We start from the raw sequence: 20605 nt of genomic DNA on the forward strand, positions 1-20605 counted from the left end.
ATTGTCAAATGCTTGCAATTGTATAACTAGATTGCTAAATATTGTTACTGTACTATCTGAATATCTGAGACTGGATCACCAGGAATTACAATATATTTTTAGAAGCTAGCCTTTAGGGCAGTTGTGCAGGCGCTAAGTATTTTAATGACTATAAAAATGCAGACAATTTTGTAGCAGTGGACACTAAATGTCATTCAAGAAATTATTGGCTAATGAAGCACTGGCCACACTCCTCACACTTGCATCATTCTTCAATCAGTTTAAATACTACCTGCAACTTCAGTCACTATACAGATATATCAGAACAGTAACTTGTGCCTCCTTTCCTCTAAACCTGCTCCCCAGTTTTAACCTTGATTTTTTTGTTAACTCTTCATTTTCTCTGCATACCAGCTTTTCCAGCAATGTTTGATGAACAGTACCAAAACGTCAATAACTGATGCGCACAGCCTCAGACTGTTCCTTCTGTAACATTATTTTATTCTATACTATTGCTTTTGCATATTTCTTTTAGAAGTATGAAGTTCCTGATACATAGTTTATGTTAAAATATACTTGTCTGAGAAGCACTAAGTTCCTGTACAATTTGTATCAAATAACTTTTGTATTCCAAATTTATTATTCAACAGGTATTCTATGCATTGCTGCTATGTATTTATTAAAAAATAATTTATTCTATAGCAAAGTCATGACAGAAAATAGGCCTTAATGGTATAGTCCACCTACTTGTTAAAGAAATAAATACACTCATTAGAAGAAACCGCCCAATAGGAGCCTTAAACTAGATAATGCAATCTGCCACTGCAATGCCCTAAAATGAAGTTGCAAAGCTGGAAAGACAACATCAGAACCCATAAACACATCATTACACTAGCAGAGAATGCCCCATTCCTAAATACATACTAGGAAGGGCAGTGGACATGTGTAATGACATGCTGTATATTTTCAACTACTTTTTTTAGCTTAAAATTCAATTCAAAACCTTACTTGCAGGCACTTAGGTGGTGCAGCGGTAGCGTTGTTGCCTCACAGCAAGAGGTTCTCCCGTTCGCCTTCTGTGTGGAGTCTGCATGTCCTCTCCGCGGTTGGGTGGCATTCGAAAGACATGCGTAGAATGGGCATGCCTTCGTTGAAGGTTGGGCATCAAGCTGGCACCTTGGCATCCGTAAAAATCTACTGCCAATCATTAGTAGACCAGAGTTCCACTGTGGCGATCCCTAACTGGGAAAAGCTGAAAGAAGAACAGAACTACTAACCACTTATCATCAATGATCAAGTAAAAGACGTACACAGGATGCAGATGCTGCTTTTCATTACATTACATTATACACCATGCGATCTCTTTGAGATGGCAGTAGGATGGCTCCCCCTCCTTTTCCCTTAATTGCTATGGTATCAGAAAGCTGATGTTCGGTGACTGTCTCTTGGTGGAGACCTTATACTTCTGCCAAATTGTTTACAGCTACATTTGCATTGTATTAAGTCCAATGAGATAGTGCTGCACAAGTCCTAGAGAAATCAAAGAGCAGTGTACACACATGATAGCTTGTGATGCAGCTAAGTCTCTAGTAATACAACATCAGTGGTGCTGGTGCAGACAAAGAGCTGACATACAAAACATGGACAGCAATACTTAGGTTCATAGGTTCATAGGTAGATACTAGGCTATCTGCCCTAGGGCATTTATAAGCCTAGCCAGAGTGTATTTGGCTTCCACCTCCCTATTAGATTAGCTTACTGTGCCTCTGTAAAGTAGGTCACAGAAGGTACCCTTTTAAGATTAGTTTACTGTGCCTCTGTCTAGCAGGGACACAGAAGAGATCTCAGGGGTGAATTTGCAATTTCCCATCCACGCATCCAGATTTCGCTTGAAGAATGTCAGCGAGGGGCTATGTCTAACATGAACTGGGATTCTATTCCAGAGTGAGGGGAGCCTCTGGGAAATGAATCTGTCCCTCCAGCATGTCCTATTTTGTGCTGAGGTTTAGGTCCCTGGAGCATGTAGCTCTAAGGGACTTGGATTTTTTGAGGTGGAGCATGTCCATTAATTCTGGGTTTGACATGGCTTTGTACGTCAGGCATAGATCGCCTCTGAGTAGGTGGTAAGCAACTGAGTAGAGCTGGAGTTTCTTTAGTCGAGCTGCACAGGACATCTGTTTGTAGCCCATGATCCTCTTGGTGACGTACTTTTGGTGTCTCTCCAGTTGCTGCAGGTGTCGGGTAAGGTACATCCCAAAAGGGAAACTGTATTCAATTATGGGCCTGATGAGTGACGAGTAGAGGGGCACAATGACCTCTCTTGATCTAGATGCGAACCCTTTCGTGATAAGGTGGGCTATATAGAAGGTCTTTCTAACCACTTTGGCAACGTGATTATCAAAGGAGAGATTACTATCTATGTTGGTCCCCAAATCTCTAATTACTTCTTCCGTACTTAATGGATTACCACTTATGTGGTCATTTGTGGGCACCTTGTTTTTCCCAAAGGGGATGACTATGCACTTTTTAGCATTTAGCTTGAGGCCGTGGCTCTGGCACCAAGAATCCGTCTCTGTAAGACCCTTTTGGTGGATGCTTGTGTCAGCTGGAGATTCGATTATGGCCCCCAGTTTGCAGTCATCTGCGAACTTTGTCAGCCATAATCCCCCCGTGTTAGCCTGAACCTCAGAGAAGTATATACTGAACAAGAGAGGTCCCAGAACTGAGCCCTGTGGGACGCCACTTGTAACTGGTTTGGATTCGGACATGGCACCTGTGATTCTGACCATGTGGGTTCTATCTCTGAGCCAGTTTGCAACCCATCTTGTGATATAGGGGTTGATATTTAAGCTGGTAAGCTTATTTATGATGCCCAAGTGGGGTATTGTGTCGAAGGCATTTGCGAGGTCCAGGTAGGCTGTGTGGACTACCTTGCCCTCATCTATGGCTTTGGTAACTGTTTCAAAGAAATCAACTAGGTTTAAGAGGCAAGATCTGCCCTTAACAAAGCCGAATTGGGTAGGGTCCAGTGTCTGGAGGCTCCCAATGTCTTTGTTTATGAGTTCCATGATAATACGCTCCATAGCTTTACAGACCAGACTAGTCAGACTTATGGGGTGATAGTTTCCAGGGTCCGTTGTGGCACCACCTTTGTGGAGTGGGACCACTGTAGCTGTACGCCATTCTTTGGGTACATATCCTGTAGTAAGGCTAAGTTTGAACAGTGACTTAATGTGAGGGTTCAGTTCTTCTTGGAGCTCGTGTAAGACACAGCCTCGGACACCGTCCGGTCCCATAGATGCTGTGTTTTTTGCTTTGGAGAGGGCAGCTTTCACCTGTGCATCTGTGATGTCAGGGAGGTTACATTCAGTTGGGATAGGCATTTGCTCCTTTGGGGGGGAAGGTGGGGAGAAGTTTGTGCTGAATCTGTCTGCCAGGATGTTGGCTATGTCTGTAGGTTCGGTATATTTTGTACCGTTATACAACAATTCAGAGCATATCTGGGAGTTTCCGCCCATGTTCCTGACATAACTAAAGTAGGCCTTGTGATTATCTTTAGTGTCTAGGGCAATTTTTCTTTCGAAGCTGGCCTTTGATGATTTTATGAGGGATCAAAGTTTCTTGCTAATACTGATCAGAGATGCCTTCCCTTTTTGGGATTTTGCTCTGTCATGTAGTAGCTTTCTCCTTCTGTTGTATAGCTTATTTATGGCCGGGGTCCACCAGACCAGTCTCCTGTTTTTGGAGGAGTGAGTCTTGGTTTTATTTGGGATAGCACGATCCATGCATTCCTGCAGGTGCTCATAGAATGCATTTGTAAAGGATTCTGCGGATTGGGCTGTATTATCCTCTGGCCCAGGGGCTTTGAAGGATTTCACCTCAGTCTTGAGAAGTGCAAAGTTGGCTTTTGAGAAATTCTTTACAGTGATTTCCTTGGCTGGGGGTGGGGATGGGATATGGATGTCCAGGGAAATTTGTTTATGGTCTGATCTTACCAATGAGGGGTTTACCTCTGGTGTGGAACATAGAGTCCCCATGTTGGTGATGACCAGGTCCAATATGTTGTTCCCTCTTGTGGGAGTGGTGACCAGTTGTTCCATTGCGTTAGAGTTTATAAATTCAAGGAACCGTTGGGCGAGGGTGTTTGGGCTTGAGTAGTTTTCCCAGTCAATGCTTGGATAGTTGAAGTCACCCTATAACATAGTGTTTGGAGAGACCTTCATATTCTCCAGTGTTCTCAGGAATGCCAAGTGGAGTTCCTGTAATAGGGAGGGTGTTCTGTAGCAGGCTACAAACTGAAAGGCAGTTTTTCCCGCTGTTAGTTGCACATGGATGGTTTCCAATGCTTCGTGCAGTGCCACTAACCTGGAGGTGTAGGTATCTTTGATGAATATAGATACTCCCCCTCCTTTTGTGCTTCGGTCCGAGTTTTGGGGCCGAAACGCATGGTATGAGTTATAACCTGGTAGTGCTGGGGTGCTCTCAGGAGCCTTGAACCAGGTTTGTGTTACTGCACAGACATCGATTTTCTCCATACTGAGGAGAGCCTCGAGTGCGTGCATCTTGAGGTTTAGACTTCTGGCATTGAGTAGCATTACCTTTAGTTTTTATCCTTGGGTTGTCTATGGAGGTGGGTTTGTCCTTTGAGCCTTGCCTAAAAAGGCACTATAGGGGTGGCAAGAGCCTTGGCCAGTATACGAAAGACTAAGGGTGACAGGTGCAAGCCGTCCCTAGCGAAGCAACGTGGCTTGTCGAGCATGTCATCCCAGGCTGACAGACACTGGATCCCCTTTGAATGACACCAATACTTTAGCCAATTGTTGAAACTGATCATTTTGTCTTTATACTGTGGCATCATTCTTGGTGAGGGCAAGATGCTACTCAAGGTCAGGGTCATACCAGCCGGGGCTACATGGTCAGAGAGCTCCTCTGTGTCTCTTTTCATGTAGTCCAGGGAGGTATGTCTCAGGTCATTCACACCAGCATGGACAATGACGGAGTCATACTTGTACTTGCTTTGGAGTGACTTGAGTGTTTGCATTATGTGGCGGATCCTGGCACCCGACAAACAGCTTACAGTGACCTTCTCCTTGTTCAGTCTGGTGAGCGGGACATCAGTGTGCCGGACAATAAAGTCCCCTATAACAAGTGTATTTGGTGTGTTGTTTGGCCTCAAGGGCTGTGACTGTGAGACACACTGATTTTGTGAGCTATGTGATTCGTGGGTATTGTTGAGGGGTGGCTGTTGCCTGGATATCTGCTTAGGAGGTCTTTGCTGTTTAGGCAGATTTTTATTTAGAGGCTCCAAGTATGTTTTTGTGTGTTTATGTGTTGGGTATGCAGATGCAATCAGTCTGTGTGAGACTGGATTTGTGGTGTGGGTGGTTACCTTTTCCTCCTGACTGACTGTGCCAGTCTTGGGTTGAGAGAGCTCTGCCTCCAGTTTGGCAGTGTAACTGCATCTCTCACATGTATTAGAGTTTGTTGGAAGGAGGAGAGGGTTGTCTGTGTACATAAGGCAATTGTAACATTGCCTCAAAATTCCCCGATTCACCAGCTGAACTGGAGAGTAACCTTGAAACTGACCCTTGGACATACCAGATTAGTATAGGGAACTGGTTTTTTACTGATCAGATTAGGGAAGGGAACTGATTTTTCACTTGATCAGGAAGGACCAATCGGGAGCCTAATACTTATGAGAAGTCAAGGAGGGTGTAGTGCTTTAGTTAGTTAGTGTTTCCTTACAAGAGCTGAGCAAGTGCAGGGCTTTAGAAAGAGAATAGAGTGATTACTCTGAGAGTTTGAACAGTTCTAAGGGAAAAAGTGAAGAGCAGACTTTGTGGAGCCTGGAATAGTTTAAACCTGTTTAGGCGCTGCTGCCCAGCGCTGCTCAGTGCCCAAAACCGAGCAAAAAGAGAGTTGTAGGGTTTTAAGAGAGAGAGATCAAGGAGTATAGAATTGACCCAAAATGGCCAATAAAACTACAGCTTCTAGGTAGTAACCACTCCTCCAGGAACAGGCAGGCTGTTCAGTGTTAACCAATCCCACTGGTGAACACAGAGACTTCCCTTTAGCCCAAGCAAGCACTGGCCTTCTAGAAACTTCCAAACAGTTCAGAACAGCAAATCTGTAACTGAACTTTCTTAACTTTCAGAAAGTGGGAAAAAAGCAGGATTTATTTTGTTTTTTATTTTCTTTTTGTTGTTGTTTAAAGGTAGCAGAGATACACAAGCAGCAAAATAATCACAACTTACTAACGATATTCCTGCAGTCAGAATATTGTCTTGGATCAAAGCTTATACAGAGTACCTCACATAATGAGCGCATTTGTTATTACACACACAGCACTAATTGCAATCACTCCTGTTATGTTGCTGAAGCAGTGTGAATATAAGTAACATGCTGTGAACGCTATTAACTCAAGTATCTACCAAAGGGAGTGTGACTCTACATTCACACTGTACTGAACACTCTCTCTCTATCTATACATCTATATATCTATATCTATCTATCTGTCTATCTATCTGGATATATATGTATGAGTTAAGAGACACACACAGTTCAACTCTACTTATATGATGTCAAATATGTTATTAAAAAATACATTTTGTGAAGCAACATTTTGGCACAAAAGAACATCAGAAGCCTGTCATAAGGCCTGTGTTACAATCACTACAGCACAGTAATTAATTTTATCAGTTCCTTGGGTCTGAGTCACCTTAGCTATATCTTTGAATGTGACTGATGGGTACCGATATATTTAACTACTGTATCTACAGCACAACATCACCACTGAAGGCATTTTAGGCCCAAAACACTAGTCCAGGTAATTCAAATAGAATAAAATATTTGACCTCACTCTTGCAAGCCTGCCATGTTCTTTAATGGAACTGGTTTGCTTTTTGACCAAGCTGCTCACCAAGCGTATTAGGATGACTATACATATGGTACTACAGTTAAAAGGTATATACGTGCCTTCTTTGGTCATATATGAGACATTGCATCTATGCCTATAAGTGCATACAATATATATTACACAGCTACATAATGAATAATATTTAGTTGCCTTTGCCAATGATTTGTGAAACAAATGCATACACAGTAGTTAATAATGACAAAACACAATGCAAAATTATAATACAAACTGTCACTTTGTGTTCTATTAGTCAACTGGTTGTTGTAGTGTGGTAACAAATGAAACGTGGCTGTACCACTTAAAGAAAGCCATGCAGTGGTGAATGAAGCACACATGGAAGTGGAGTAATGCAGAACTATACAGCTAGTATAACATAATCCAGATTCAGGAACAACCCCATTTCAGTTGTATAGTTCTGCTCGGCTTCATTCAGACTTTCTCAATGTCCTGCAATGTATTGTAATGCAAAAATGCTGGCATTACTGGATTGTACTTAGAGGATATGAAAAACCATCAGACTGACTCATTAACATCAGGTCTTCATGTGTTGCACAGTGTTTATAATCCACTAGTTTGTGATATGCATTTGACAACTAAAACAGTAAACATATTAGCATATCATCCAAACCCAAAGTACAGCACATCAGAAGGTTTACCTGAAAATGCAGTTTATGGCATGTTTCATCATGTGATTGGCTCCATGAAAGCATTAGCATGCATATTTTGCATTGAATAAAGTTACTGTGTGGGAGCTCTGTGAAAGGAGTATGTATAGCCGGTGTGACTTATAACCATTTGTTTATCTCTGCTGGTGGATTCATCTGCTGAATCGGCACACATTTTGATCTTATTAAATCTATCTTGATCTGCATGCACATCCTGGCAAAGATGGTAGCAATGCACCACAGAGGGTGAAAATGCGTTTCTTTCCCTGGTACAGCTTATCAGACGGAAGCAGGAAAGCTCATCACTTTTCTCCTTGTTTGTGAGACTTGCATTACTTGTAACCTTCAGAATTGTAAGTAGACAAGGATGTCCAACTGAGCACACAAGAGGCCTGGGGAGAAAAGCTTCATAGCAACTGCAAGTACAAGACACCAATAACACTTTAAATCAAACAAAAGACGTTACTTAAATACAACAAATATCAACAGTAGTATCTGAGGGTTTAAACAATGCACTCAAGCCCTGGATTACAGGAAGCTGGTCGTTAACAGCTCATAGCCTTAATCCTCTGTGCGAAGTACCAAACAAACATGCATCTGATAGTGAGTCAAGCCCACCTCATTTATCATAGAGACAGGTGTCCTTGAGAACTAATCCATCTTTTATGCCTAAAGTGGTATCCGAGTTTATTTTAAGCCAAACTATCCATCTCTCCATTTTCTTTCAGGAACCCGAAAATGAGGGACAAAGGATACTCCATAAATTGGATGTCCACAGGCAACTCAGTTACTCTCTTGTCAGAATTAAATCTTTCAGATTTTTTTGGATCAGTTGTTCATTTCTTGTGAAAGTAAAAAGAAGAGGCAATCCATGTCAAAACAGACTACTACCTTTTGTTATACTCAACATAAAACTATTCCAGGCAAGGTCAAGGCCCACTGTATCAGGGCCTTGGCTTCATCTATGGCTTTTTGGAAAAGGCTGGATTTTAGATGTATTCTAGAAGCTGCTACTTGCCCTCTGTATGTACTTTTACAAAGCACTGTAAGCTTGATTCCTTCAATGGGTTTAGATCATGTTTTGCTAGGACAATTCTCCAGGGGCTCCTGGACTCTTCTCTTTTCTACTCCCAAATATATTTAACTATAGTAATCTACCCATATAGCTAACTGCAGTGGTGGTGCTGCGGTAGCGTTGTCGCCTCACAGCAAGACATTGTCCTGTTCAATTCTCAGCTAAAGCATTTTCTGTGTGGAGACATGCGTGAATGGGCATACCTTCGTTGAAGGTTGTGCGTCAGGGTTGGCAACTCGGCATGTAAAAATCTACTGCCAATCATTAGTGGACCAGAGTTCCACTGTGGTGACCCCTAACCAGGAAAATCCGAAAGATGCAACAACAACCATCTACCCATATAGCTAAGGCTACTGCAGCAGTGATCAATATGTTGTGAAAATTGAACTTACCATAACAGTAGAGACAGTCAAACACAAAAAAATAAATATCTGACCACCATGGAAAGGCAAGCCAGTAAATGTATTATGTAACAAAGATAAAACTGTGCACAGTGAGCACTTTCACTACTGAATATAGCTTAATCAGACCAAACATTGTAAATATCCAAAAAAATACACTCAGGAGGAAGTCACTGGAAACAAACTCCCACTTTTAATGGTGCTTTGGTGAAGCACCATTAAAAGTTGGAGTTTGTTTCCAGTGACTGCCTCCTGAGTGTATTTTTTGCATATTTCATGTTTCTGTGTGTTTGGATTCATTCTACATTGTGTGTTTGGAGGGAGCATCTGCTGTCCCAGGTATTTTCAGGGTGGAAGCTAATATGGAGCCTGCTGATAACAAGATATTTTTCCAGGACTGGTTCCAGGAAAGGAAAGACAAACTATCAGGTATGGATCCCTGGACTGGTTTAAATCTAGGGGATTTTCACAGCTGTTTTGAACAGCTAGAAAAATGTATGAAAGAACTGACTTTACTCTATGATACTATGTTGTTGGACAAGAGATTGGAATTGAATATTATCCCTAGGTGTATTTGTGTAGATAAATTACCTGCCTATGACTTTACTGATGATGGAGGCTGATTTATTGGAGGAGTGGAAGCAATTTTCTACTTATTGCACTTTTAGTTGGCTGAAAAGTTTGGGTAACAGGAACCAGAGACAGTATGAGAAGGTTTGTAGTAACATTGAGAAGTTACAGGAGGCACTGGCCAAGGAAACAGCTGAACAGCCCTTTATTGAGTGTAGGAAGGACATTAAAGTCCATTTGGCTAAGGTTGAGAAAGAGGTAGGATCGGAAGAAAAAGAAACTCAACGATGATATAACAGACTTTGGTAAAGATCAAATATTCCTATGGCAATGAAAACCAGGAAAAAGGGGCGGGCTATCACCAGAATCACTGGGGATTGGTTGTTCACATCACGTGACTCTTCCGTCTCGTCTGGATCTGAAATGCAGGCTGGGAAGAAGAATGTTTTGTTTGAGGACATTAGGCAATTAAAAGAGATGGGACAGTCACTGCAGAAGGATTTTCAGTCCAAGGAGAGAGGCCAGAGTTGGAAAAATTGTGGAGGCAGAAAGAAATAGTGAAAATGGTGTTTTTCAGCAATTTAGTGAAGAAGCTACTGTGGATATATCTTGGGTAGCATAAAGTAAGTATTTTGATGAAGAAACTGTGACTGATGTTCGTTTTTGTAGTAAAAATGAAGAAAACAGGGTATGTATGCCTGGTCAGCTGCATATTATTAACTTATCAAATGTCACCATTACTAAAGACCTGAAAATTTACTGCTAAAGGAAGCGCATTTGTTCCTACTTGTTTTCCATCTTTGGCAGATGTCGTTTTGGACATTAAAAGTTTTGTAGAAAATTATATTTATGAGTGTATTTTGAAGGGAAACAAGCACTTGTTGAAACTGATGATGTTGAAATGTTTGATATAGAAGATTTGACATGTCTATATAGGAAAATTAATTAGTAGATATTTTTTCTGAAAATGAAGGTGAAGGGGAAGTAGGTTATTTCACTGGTTATTTGAAATTAAAGGCACCTCATTTCTGTAATTCCAGTACTTTCATTCCCCCTAAATGTTCTAACATTGTTCAAAGTTTTGAAAGGGTATTATGTAAAAAACTGGAACTTAAATACCATACGTTTGTTAGATCTAGAAAAGTGTATACCTTATCTAGGGGTGAATGTGATACTTTAAAATCATGTAGAAGTTCAGAATGTGATGCTAAATTTTGTCAGGCAGATGGAGGGGGGGCAATTGGGTGTTGTTTTCCAAAGAGAAGTATGATAAAATGTTTTTTGATGTGTTAGCTGGTCCAGAATATTAAAAATTGGCAGACAACTCCAGGAAACATTAGAACAGTCAGCTAAGATAAATTTTGGATAAAGGTGAAAGACTTGTTTTTTTTCATGGAAAGGGATTTAAGCAAGTTGTTTGTTAAATATCCCAAAGGCCCTATTTTCTATGCCATCCCTAAAGTGCACAAGAATTTAAAAGACCCCCCCCCCCCCGGTAGACCAGTTGCGGCAGGTGTGGAGTCATTTATGCAAATATTAGGATTTGGGGGGATTTTCATTTAAAGAACTTTCTATCTAGAATTTCTTCCCATATTAATTATACTGCTGATATTTGCCAGGAGGTGAAGAAAATGGTGTAAAGATTTTTAGTGGGCTACAGTAGATATTAAAGTTTTATACACCAATATTAAAAGAAGGTGGGGATTAGAAGCAGTTCTTTGGATGTTAGGGGAGGGAACACGTACACCCTTTCTGGTGGAAGTATTGGAATTTGGTTTAGCACATAATTATTTTTGTTTTGGGGGTGATTCTTTTTTGCAAAAAGAAGGCACAGTGATGAGGGCTTCTTTTGCCCCCAGCTATGCTATTATTTTTATGGCTTTTTTATTCTACAGAATTTTTTGCAAAGAATGTTATTTTGTTTAAGTGTTACATTGATGATTTAATTTTTATATGTAGGGGGGATTTGAATGAGGTGTCTGTATTTATTGATCAGCTAAACCAGAATGAATTGGGGCTACAGTTTACTTTTACTGTGAATAGAAAGAATATACAATTCCTGCATGTGGAATTTTATGTCAAGGAAGATTTGAAGGTAGAACATAAACCCCATGTGAAGCCCACTACAGTTAATACATTTTACAGGCCAGTAGCATGCATCCATCACATTTAATGAAAGCATTGCTTATGGGTGGATTTAGAAGGATTTATGAGAATACTTCTGATAAGAATTTGGTGGGAGTAGAGTTTATGAAGGTGGAACGGAAATTGTTGCAATGGGGTTATTCTAGCATCAGTTTGAAAAAAGTTAAGGATAGTGTGTTAAAGGTGGGGGGTAGTAGCTGTGGTAGGAATAATAATAGTTATGATGGTTTTAAAAGGCATAATTCTGATCAGAATACTGATAGGCAGAATAAAGTATTGTTTTTTGTTACCAGATTTTCCCCATTTTCTGATATTTTGAGGGGATCAGTGAAAGATTTGTGGCCTGTGGTATGTGAAGATGAGCAGCTAAAGCATTTTTTCCCTTCACATGTCACATTTTCTTATCAAAGGTATTTAAATTTAAGGGAGTTGTTAGGTTTTAAGAAAGTTTCTTTCCAGGGATCTAACATGGGTTCCTTCCCTTGTGGTAGATGTAAATAAAGTATGTTCTAGGATTAAGAACATTTCAGGTAGAAAAATTAATGGTAAACTATTTCGGTCTATGGGACGGTTTTCATGTGTTTCATGTGGGGTGGTTTATATTGTAGAGTGTGGGTGTACTCCTGTGAGGTGGAATGTTGGACAGACAAAATGTATGGTAAAAGATAGAATTCCTGAACATTTGGGACATATTAGAAATAGGAATTTGGATAGCCCAGTAGAATGCACATAGAGGTTCTGATGTTAGTTTTTTTTTAGTGTGTTGGCTAAACCTTTTCTTGCTAGGGGTGGGGATTTTTTTTAGCTAGTTTTTTAAAAATGGAAAGCAGGTTCATTTTAAATTATAATACTTTAAAACCTAAAGGCATGAATATGGATGTGAATTTAAATGTATGTTTGTTTGTGTCTTTCAGCATTTCTCGGTTAAGGGTTGCCACAGTGGAACTCGGGTCCGCTAATGATTGGCAGTAGATTTTTACGTGCTGGCTTGCCGGGCCTAACACACAACCTTCAACGAAGGAACGCCCATTCACGCATGTCGCCACACCGAAGACGCTTAAATGGGCAACGTCTAACTGTGAGGCGACAACGCTACCGCAGCACCACCACCGCAGTCCATGTGAATTTAAATGTATAAGTTATAATATTGTATATATGATGGTTTGTAATTCATTATATATGGAAAACTATTTTACCCTTTTTAAGGGTATGTTTGTTTAAGCAGGTTTTTGTAGTAGATTATTGGGTGATGAGATGATTGTTTAATTAGAGCAGTTTGATTTAAAATGGGAATGGTTGGTGGCTTATGTTACTCCTTGAAGGCTGTTTGCAGAAGAACCATTAAAAGTCGGAGTTTGTTGCTAGTGACTGCCTCCTGAGTGTATTTTTTGGGTATTTTATGTTGCTGTGTGTTTGGATTTGTCAAACTTTGTAAATGTAAAAATATTCTGCATTATATAACAACGTCATTGCCTATGAGCTCAGGCTGCAGTCTGTGAAATGAAAGAAACTGCAGAGTGACTTTTCTGACTTCTTTAATGGCCGTGTTTTTTCTTTGCCCAAGGAAGAGAGGACAGTACCTGTTCTGACATCTTCAGGAAGTAGTTCTTCTGAGTGTACGTCCTCTGGTCGCACTGAAAACGTAATTGGACCTTCTGGTGAGCGCAGTGCACAAGGGAGTGTTAATGCTACCTCTTCAGCGGGTATATTCCTTGCATCTTCCACTGATACAAATTTGTTACATCATTTTTCCCCTCGAAGACCCTCTGCCAATTCAAGAAGGGTCAGAGAGAAGCAGGTCCAGGAGTCGTTCTTTGAAGAGACCTCTACAGTCCATGGTACAGAACCATGGGAATATGAAGTGATGGAATATAATAACTTAGTTTTTAACTTTTCCTCCTATGAGTTATCTCCTGAACAGGTAACTGTTTTAAATAAAGAACTTTCATTTATTCCTGCTAGAAGAGCAGACCTGATTAGTTTGATTATTGATTTAAAGATTTTTGTGAGAAATGTATCTTTGAAATTGTTTCTTCCCTCGCAAGATATTTGCACTGTGACTAGTTTTAGAAAACCTAGTTCATTTGTACGTGAGATTCATCTGGTATTAGACACATTTGTGTCTTTATGTGAGAAAGAATTACATGACATTTTACCCTGTGATTCCAAAGTTACTTTTTATAATTTAACCTCGGATGAGTTCTTAGCCCTCGAGATTTTGCAAGAAACTCAGTCTTTGTAAATATGGCCAGCAGATAAGGGTGGGGCATTGTTGTTATGGATCAGCGAGACTATATTGGTAGAATCTTTCACATGCTTCATGATGACTCTACTTATCTATGACTACATAGGTTTCAAGTTGCCGGGCTTGCAAGGAAAGTTTAATTTTATGTTTATGATTTGCTGATGACAGGTCTTATTGACAAGGAGCTTTATGATTATTTTACTGTTGAATCTCCCCTCATACCACTTATATATGGGTTAGTGAAGGTACATAAAGATGTTTCTAATCCACCAATGTGCTCGATTGTTTCAGGTTGGGGCCAGACTGAACCACTACTAATTTACATTGAGAAGTCTTTGTGTCCTACTTTAGATGATGTTTCCAGTGTACTTAAGGATACCAGGACTTTTTATATGACTTATTTGTATGGCAAAAGGAATGCACTGATATTTCTGATTTGTTTGTGACTTTAGATATTAATTTACTTTTTACTGTTATTCCTAATGAGATGTGTGTGGATAATGTTCATAGGTTCTTAGGTGTGTACTAAGCTAATGGCCCTGGAGCCTTTACAAGCCTAGCCCATAGGATTACCATGCCATCGTGCCACCCGACCTTAGTTCCCAGTGTCTCTGTTGAGTAGAGCCACTGGAGTGATCCCGGAGGTGAATTTTCTATTTCCCATCCACTCCTCAAGATTTCTCTTGAAGAGGGCCAGTGAGGTGTTCTGTTTGACATGTATGGGAAGTCTGTTCCATAGCATGGACAGTCTCTGGGTTATGAACCTGCCCCTCCAGCATGTTCTGTTGATTGTGGTAATGAGGTTGAGGTCTCTGGAGCATGTGGTGCAAGGGATTGGGATTTCTTTAGATGTAGCATTTCTAACAGAGCTGGGTCGGACATGGCTTTGTAAGTCAAGCAAAGATCACCTCTAAGTAGGTGATATGAGACAGAAAATAGTTGGAGTTTTTTGAGTCTGTCCATATAGGGCAACTGCTTAAGGCCTAGGATCCTCTTTGTGAGGTACTTTTGTGGATAAACTGTTTTTATCTAGATCAGGAGTATGAATAACAATAGGATTACCCTTATTTGCTCACTATTAGAGTTGATCTTAGAAAATAATGTTTTTACTTATGAAGATGTATTTTATTTACAGAAGGTTGGTGTTGCAATGGAGATAGCATGCACAAATTCATATGCTAAAGCGATCCTTGCACAGTGGGAGTTTGAGTCTGTAGATAACAATAATCCTTTTATAGATAGTTTAGTTTATTATAAACATTTTGTTGAAGATATATTTATTTTGTGGAGTGGAATCATTGAATGTTTTAACAAGTTTTTAGTTTATTTACAAGGTACTACTTCTTTTTTGAAGTTTAGTTGTAAGAGCTCTGATTCTATGATTGATGTTTTAGATGTTTCTATACAGGTTCATAGGTAGGTACTAGGCTATCCGCCCAAGGGTCTACGTAAGCCTAGCCAGCAAGGTACCATAGCTTACGTGACTATAGAAAGTTATTTTCCTTTGCCACTTTCCAGCAGAGACACAGAAGTGATCCCCGGGGTGTATTTCCTATTTCCCATCCACTCATCAAGATTTTTCTTGAAGAGTGCTAATGAAGAACTTTGCTTGACATAGATGGGTAGCTTGTTCCAGAGTATAGGAAGTCTCTGGGACAGGAATCTACCCCTCCAGCATGTCCTGTTTATTGTGGTGACTAGGTTTAGGTCCCTAGAGCATGTAGCTTGGAGGGATTGGGATTTCTTTAGGTGTAGCATGTCCAACAGCTCTGGGTTTGACATAGCTTTATATGTTAGGCAGAGATCACCTCGGAGTAGGCGATATGCTACGGAGTAAAGCTGGAGTTTTGAGACGGTCAGTGTAGGGCATTTGTTTGAGGCCAGTAATCCTCTTTGTGAGGTACTTTTCTGGCCTTTCCAGCTGCTGCAGATGTCTTGTGAGGTACATTCCAAAAGGGGTGTTGTACTCTATAATGGGTCTAATATGCAAAGACAATTCTGGCCAGCTTGAGATTAGGGCATTTAGAAAACATTGTAAATGTAATAATATTCTGCATAAATCTAGTATGCATCCGGGACACATTACTAAGAATGTTGTTAAAGGACAATTACTTAGGGAGATGTGTCTTCACAGTAAAGATGCACCAGCTGAACGAGCCTTAGAGGCTACTTCTCAGTGGTTCATTTCCAGAGGTTGTTCTGCCCCTGAAGTTGGTCATGTGAGAAACAGGGTGTACTCTTTAAGGACTACTATAGTAAGACTGTATTTTGGTGATCATGGAGCAGATACTGACCTTGCCTCCCCTTTGTTACAGCAACAATATCCACATTTATTACTGACGTACTCTAGTGAGGCAGCTGTAATATGTGATGTTATTAGGAGGTATAGACAGGTTTTGATGGCTAGTGAAGATATCAGTCAGCTAGTTGGTTCCACGCCAAATTTTGCCTTTAGGAATAACAGGTCTCTGAAATGAAAACTATGCTATAGACGTTTTGGAAATAGTAATATTAATATTGGTCATTCAGACCATTTTGGTACATTTTCTTGCAGGAGTTGCTCAGCTTGTGCTTTTATTTGGTGCACAAGTTTCATTTTATGTCTGGTTATTCAGCATAGGATTGATTTTAACTTCTACACTGATTGTAAGACTAGGCATGTGATTTACTATGCTCAATTTTTTTATGCAAGGCTTATTATGTGGGGAAACCAATCAGAGTTTAAAAGAAAGAATACTGGAACACATTGGTTACATTAGGGACTCCGATGATAACAGTGCACTGGCTAAGCATGTTGCTATGAATGGTTTTGGCCATAAGTTTAAGTTTATGTTTCTAGAGACTGTGAGTGAACATCTTAGGGGTGGAGATTTAATTAATAGGACTGAATGTGCTGAATTATGGTGGACAGTTCCCTTACGAGCCGACACCTACCCAGGGTTGAATGGGAAAGTGCCTATTAACCCTATACTGAAAGCTAGTGGTTTATTCCATTAATGATGTGAATATTTTAACACGTAGCTTCATGCTTATTATAGTTTTATTAATGAATATTTGTGTAACAACTATGAGATGTTGAGTTACATTGAGGGGGTGTGTTTGTGAATTTGTATTCTGATTCGTTAGTAAGTTTTTTAACTGAGGGGGTGAGTTTGCAAATTTTTATTTTGATTGGTTAGTAAAGTTCTCTTATTTAGGATGTTTATGTGTCTTTTAATGGTCTGGTGAAGCTACGTTCAGTAGTGAAAGCACTCATTGTGCACAGTTTTATCTTTGTCATATAATAAATTTACTGGCTTGCCTTTCTGCGGTGGCCAGATATTTATTTTTTCTGTTTGACTGTTTGCTTTTGACATTCTGACCTTCACCTGTCAGTTCTGTTTTTATCTTACATACCAGTAGATATTCTGTGTGGAGTCTGCATGTCCTCCCCGCAGTCGAGTGGCATTTGAAAGACATGCTTAGAATGGGCGTGCCTTTGTTGAAGGTTGGGCATCAAGCTGGCACCTCAGCACCTGTAAAAAAGTCTACTGCCAATTATTAGTGGACCGGAGTTCCACTGTGGTGACCCCTAACCGGGAAAAGCCAAAAGAAGAATGAACGAACGAACCAGTAGATGTTTGAATGATCACTGCTGCAGTAGCCACTCCCTTCCTCCCTCTACCCCCTTGTTTTTTGGTGTGTTTTTTATGCCAGGGTGCAGCCATTTATTTTTTGTTATTGCCAGCATTGTCCTTTCAGGGATCAGCCTCCCTCTTTCTAATGGCAGGAAAGTGCTGAAGGGCTTCACACCCAAACTTGTCTTTTACTCAGCTCATCTCGATCTTCTTGACAGTTTGCGCACATGGAAGATGCCCTGAATCATTGGAAGCTGGACAGCTGCTAAACTAGGAGTGTGGTCTAGGAGACCACTGAGGAGCCTAGTTCAATCTCCCAATTGCCCCAGTGCACTGTTTAGTTAAGTGACCTGCTCAGTCACGCAGTAGGCAAACAGAGGCTGAAGTAATCAAACCCCGGACTACAGGAAGCAGTTAATTAATTGTTTGTAGTCTTAATCCTCTGTGCTAAGTGCAAGTCTATATTTCTAGTGAATAATAAAAAATGACGGGCAGATTAGATTTGCTGACAGATACATTTTAACAACTAGCCAGTATTATTGCACCTTTACTGCAGCCCAAATGCCATGTTTGATTAGTATTTTGGGTGTCTGAGGTTCTGGCATAGGAGGATGGGTGCCCATCCGGGAGAAGGATGTGCACATATGTGCACCTCACAGCAGGTCTCATGCAGAGGTCAGGGGTGTACAGGGAGATGTTGACTTTAAGAAAATAAGGTATTGACTGAGTGACAACAGAGGTGGAATGATGTGCCAGCATGCCTTTGCACACAGATCCCAACAGAGTATCTGTGAGTGTGAGGGACAAAACTCAAGGCATTACACAAAATCCTCCTTGACAGCAATAAAATACTTCCCTGAGATGTCTCAGTCTCCTCTGCTGCTCCGAATATAGGCCATAAAAAGTCTGGGGAAGGATTGTTGAGTGTGGTGGATGCAGTGAATAAGGCGACACTGTTGAGTACAGCTAATGGTCAGCTGTTGAGGGGCTAAAAAAAATATTTCCTGACAGGTGACATGATATCCTGCCTTTAAGCTAATGCAAACAGGTTAGTCAATAGGCAGGAACTAATACTTTAATTACTGCAGTATGTTTTCATTAATTACAATAGTGAAAAATAAGGCAAATAAAGCCTTAAATAATAAAGACAAAGATTAGACATTTTTAGGTTGTCACACCATTTCTTTAGATTTTTCCTTGTGCTTAAAAACAACCAAATAGAAGGGTAAAGGGAACAGGAGAATACGTTGTTAATCTTTTACATGATGCAAGCAGCTTGTTCTGAAATCAGTGGCACAGTAAGTCTGACTATTAAGTTAATACAGTGCAAAGGCTGGCCCAGGGAGGAACAAATAAACCTGTAAAATAATGGAGAATCCAAGATACTTTACAACAAAACAACATTAATTAGACGGACATTGAGCAGTTTATAAAATAAGATGTTAGATGCTAAGGTAGTTAAAACGAAGCAGCACTATTTACTGTGCAGGAATTAAAATCACAAGTGGCAGAATGATTATGATGAGTATATCATGCATGCAGATGGGTACAGTACATTCCCTGACTAAATGATTAAAAGTAGCATCAGTGTCATTGTAATTTACCACACAAATTCTGCCGCAGCTATTAAATGAGATGCCACTAATGGCAGGAGCTTGACACAATCACTTTTGTCTAAAGTAGGAAATGCTTGAGAGAAAACTTTAATTATAGAAATATTGATATATGGGAATGAATAATGCAAATGCTTACTGCAGGGGATTTATATTTGCCAAAATTAAACTGCTAGTACACATAAGATTGCTGCATACAAAGTAACCAATATGCAGAGGTGTGAATAATGATTCAACAATACACAATTAAATTTTATTATGTTACTTTAACAAATAGCACACATAAGGCACCGAGACCAAGAAATGTGATTTAGGAATCAAAATAATTCTTGTGAAATAAATTCTATGAAAAATAAAAGTAAACAGTTTAAGGGATGAGGTGTACAAATTGAAAGAAAAGATGTAGATGCAAATGATTGGCGTACAGTAAAAATGCTCAAATCTGTACAAATAAAGTTTTAGAAAATTACAGTTTCTTTCCATACTAAAACAAATATAAAATACAGAAAAAGTGTCATACTTGAAGTATAAGAAAATAAAATACATTGAGAACTGATTAACAATGTCTTGGCAATCTTTGTTTTAGATTTGATCAAACTCACAAAATAAGCCACAGACTGTGACACCATGTGATAATACTTGTAATGAAGGCTCTTTTAGAAAGCACATTAGAAAAAAAGGAAATCACATCAGAAAATGAGAACTGGCAAAACAGCAACACTGCAGCTGATTGAGACCTAAATTATCTGTGGTATAAATACCATACATTTCTGCTCTGATAGCATAAGATAGCTAATGCATTTTACTAGACCCCAGAGTTGTCCAGTGTTCCAGGTACTGTACATTCATTGCTAGAATTGAATAATGCATGGAATAATGCAGCATAGAGCGGATGCTGTTGTAAGTGGTACTTAAAGCAGGAAGGTCTGGCAGAGCATATGAACAAATGTTTGTATTACAAACAGAATAACGTAAGATAAATGCAAGGGACAACAAAGTAGATGCAGTTATAAGTTAACAAAGCCTGAACAGACTGCATAAAAAACTGCACTGTGGAATAACATCTGCATATATCCAGTGTAGGTGCATTCATAGCCCTCAACCAATTAGTGACAAATGTCAGGAGAATCAGGGACAAATCCAGGAATGTTCAGGCAATCCGGGACATTTTTAAAATATTGGTACTATTAACTCGAGACATTGACAGAATAACAGAATGTGAACTAATATATATAGTAAAACAAATCTATAGCTCTAATTATCATCATTATTTATTAAGTATAATTACCAATATTTTCTCCAAAATTCACCTCTTTTAGATGGGATTAAGCAGAGAAGAGTTAATATTTAAGTAAAAATGAGAGCTGAGTGGTATGGCT

At 39.8% G+C, this 20605-nt stretch overlaps 1 protein-coding gene across 1 annotated transcript in view; it reads right to left on the reverse strand.

The window, feature by feature from the left end:
• Window positions 1–20605, reverse strand: part of CAMK4 (calcium/calmodulin dependent protein kinase IV) — a 1096576-nt gene that overhangs the window by 700517 nt on the left and 375454 nt on the right. The window lies entirely within an intron of this gene.

Source organism: Protopterus annectens, chromosome 2.part2 (assembly GCF_019279795.1).
Source record: "Protopterus annectens isolate FY-2018-M chromosome 2.part2, PAN1.0, whole genome shotgun sequence".
Lineage (NCBI taxonomy): Eukaryota > Metazoa > Chordata > Ceratodontiformes > Protopteridae > Protopterus > Protopterus annectens.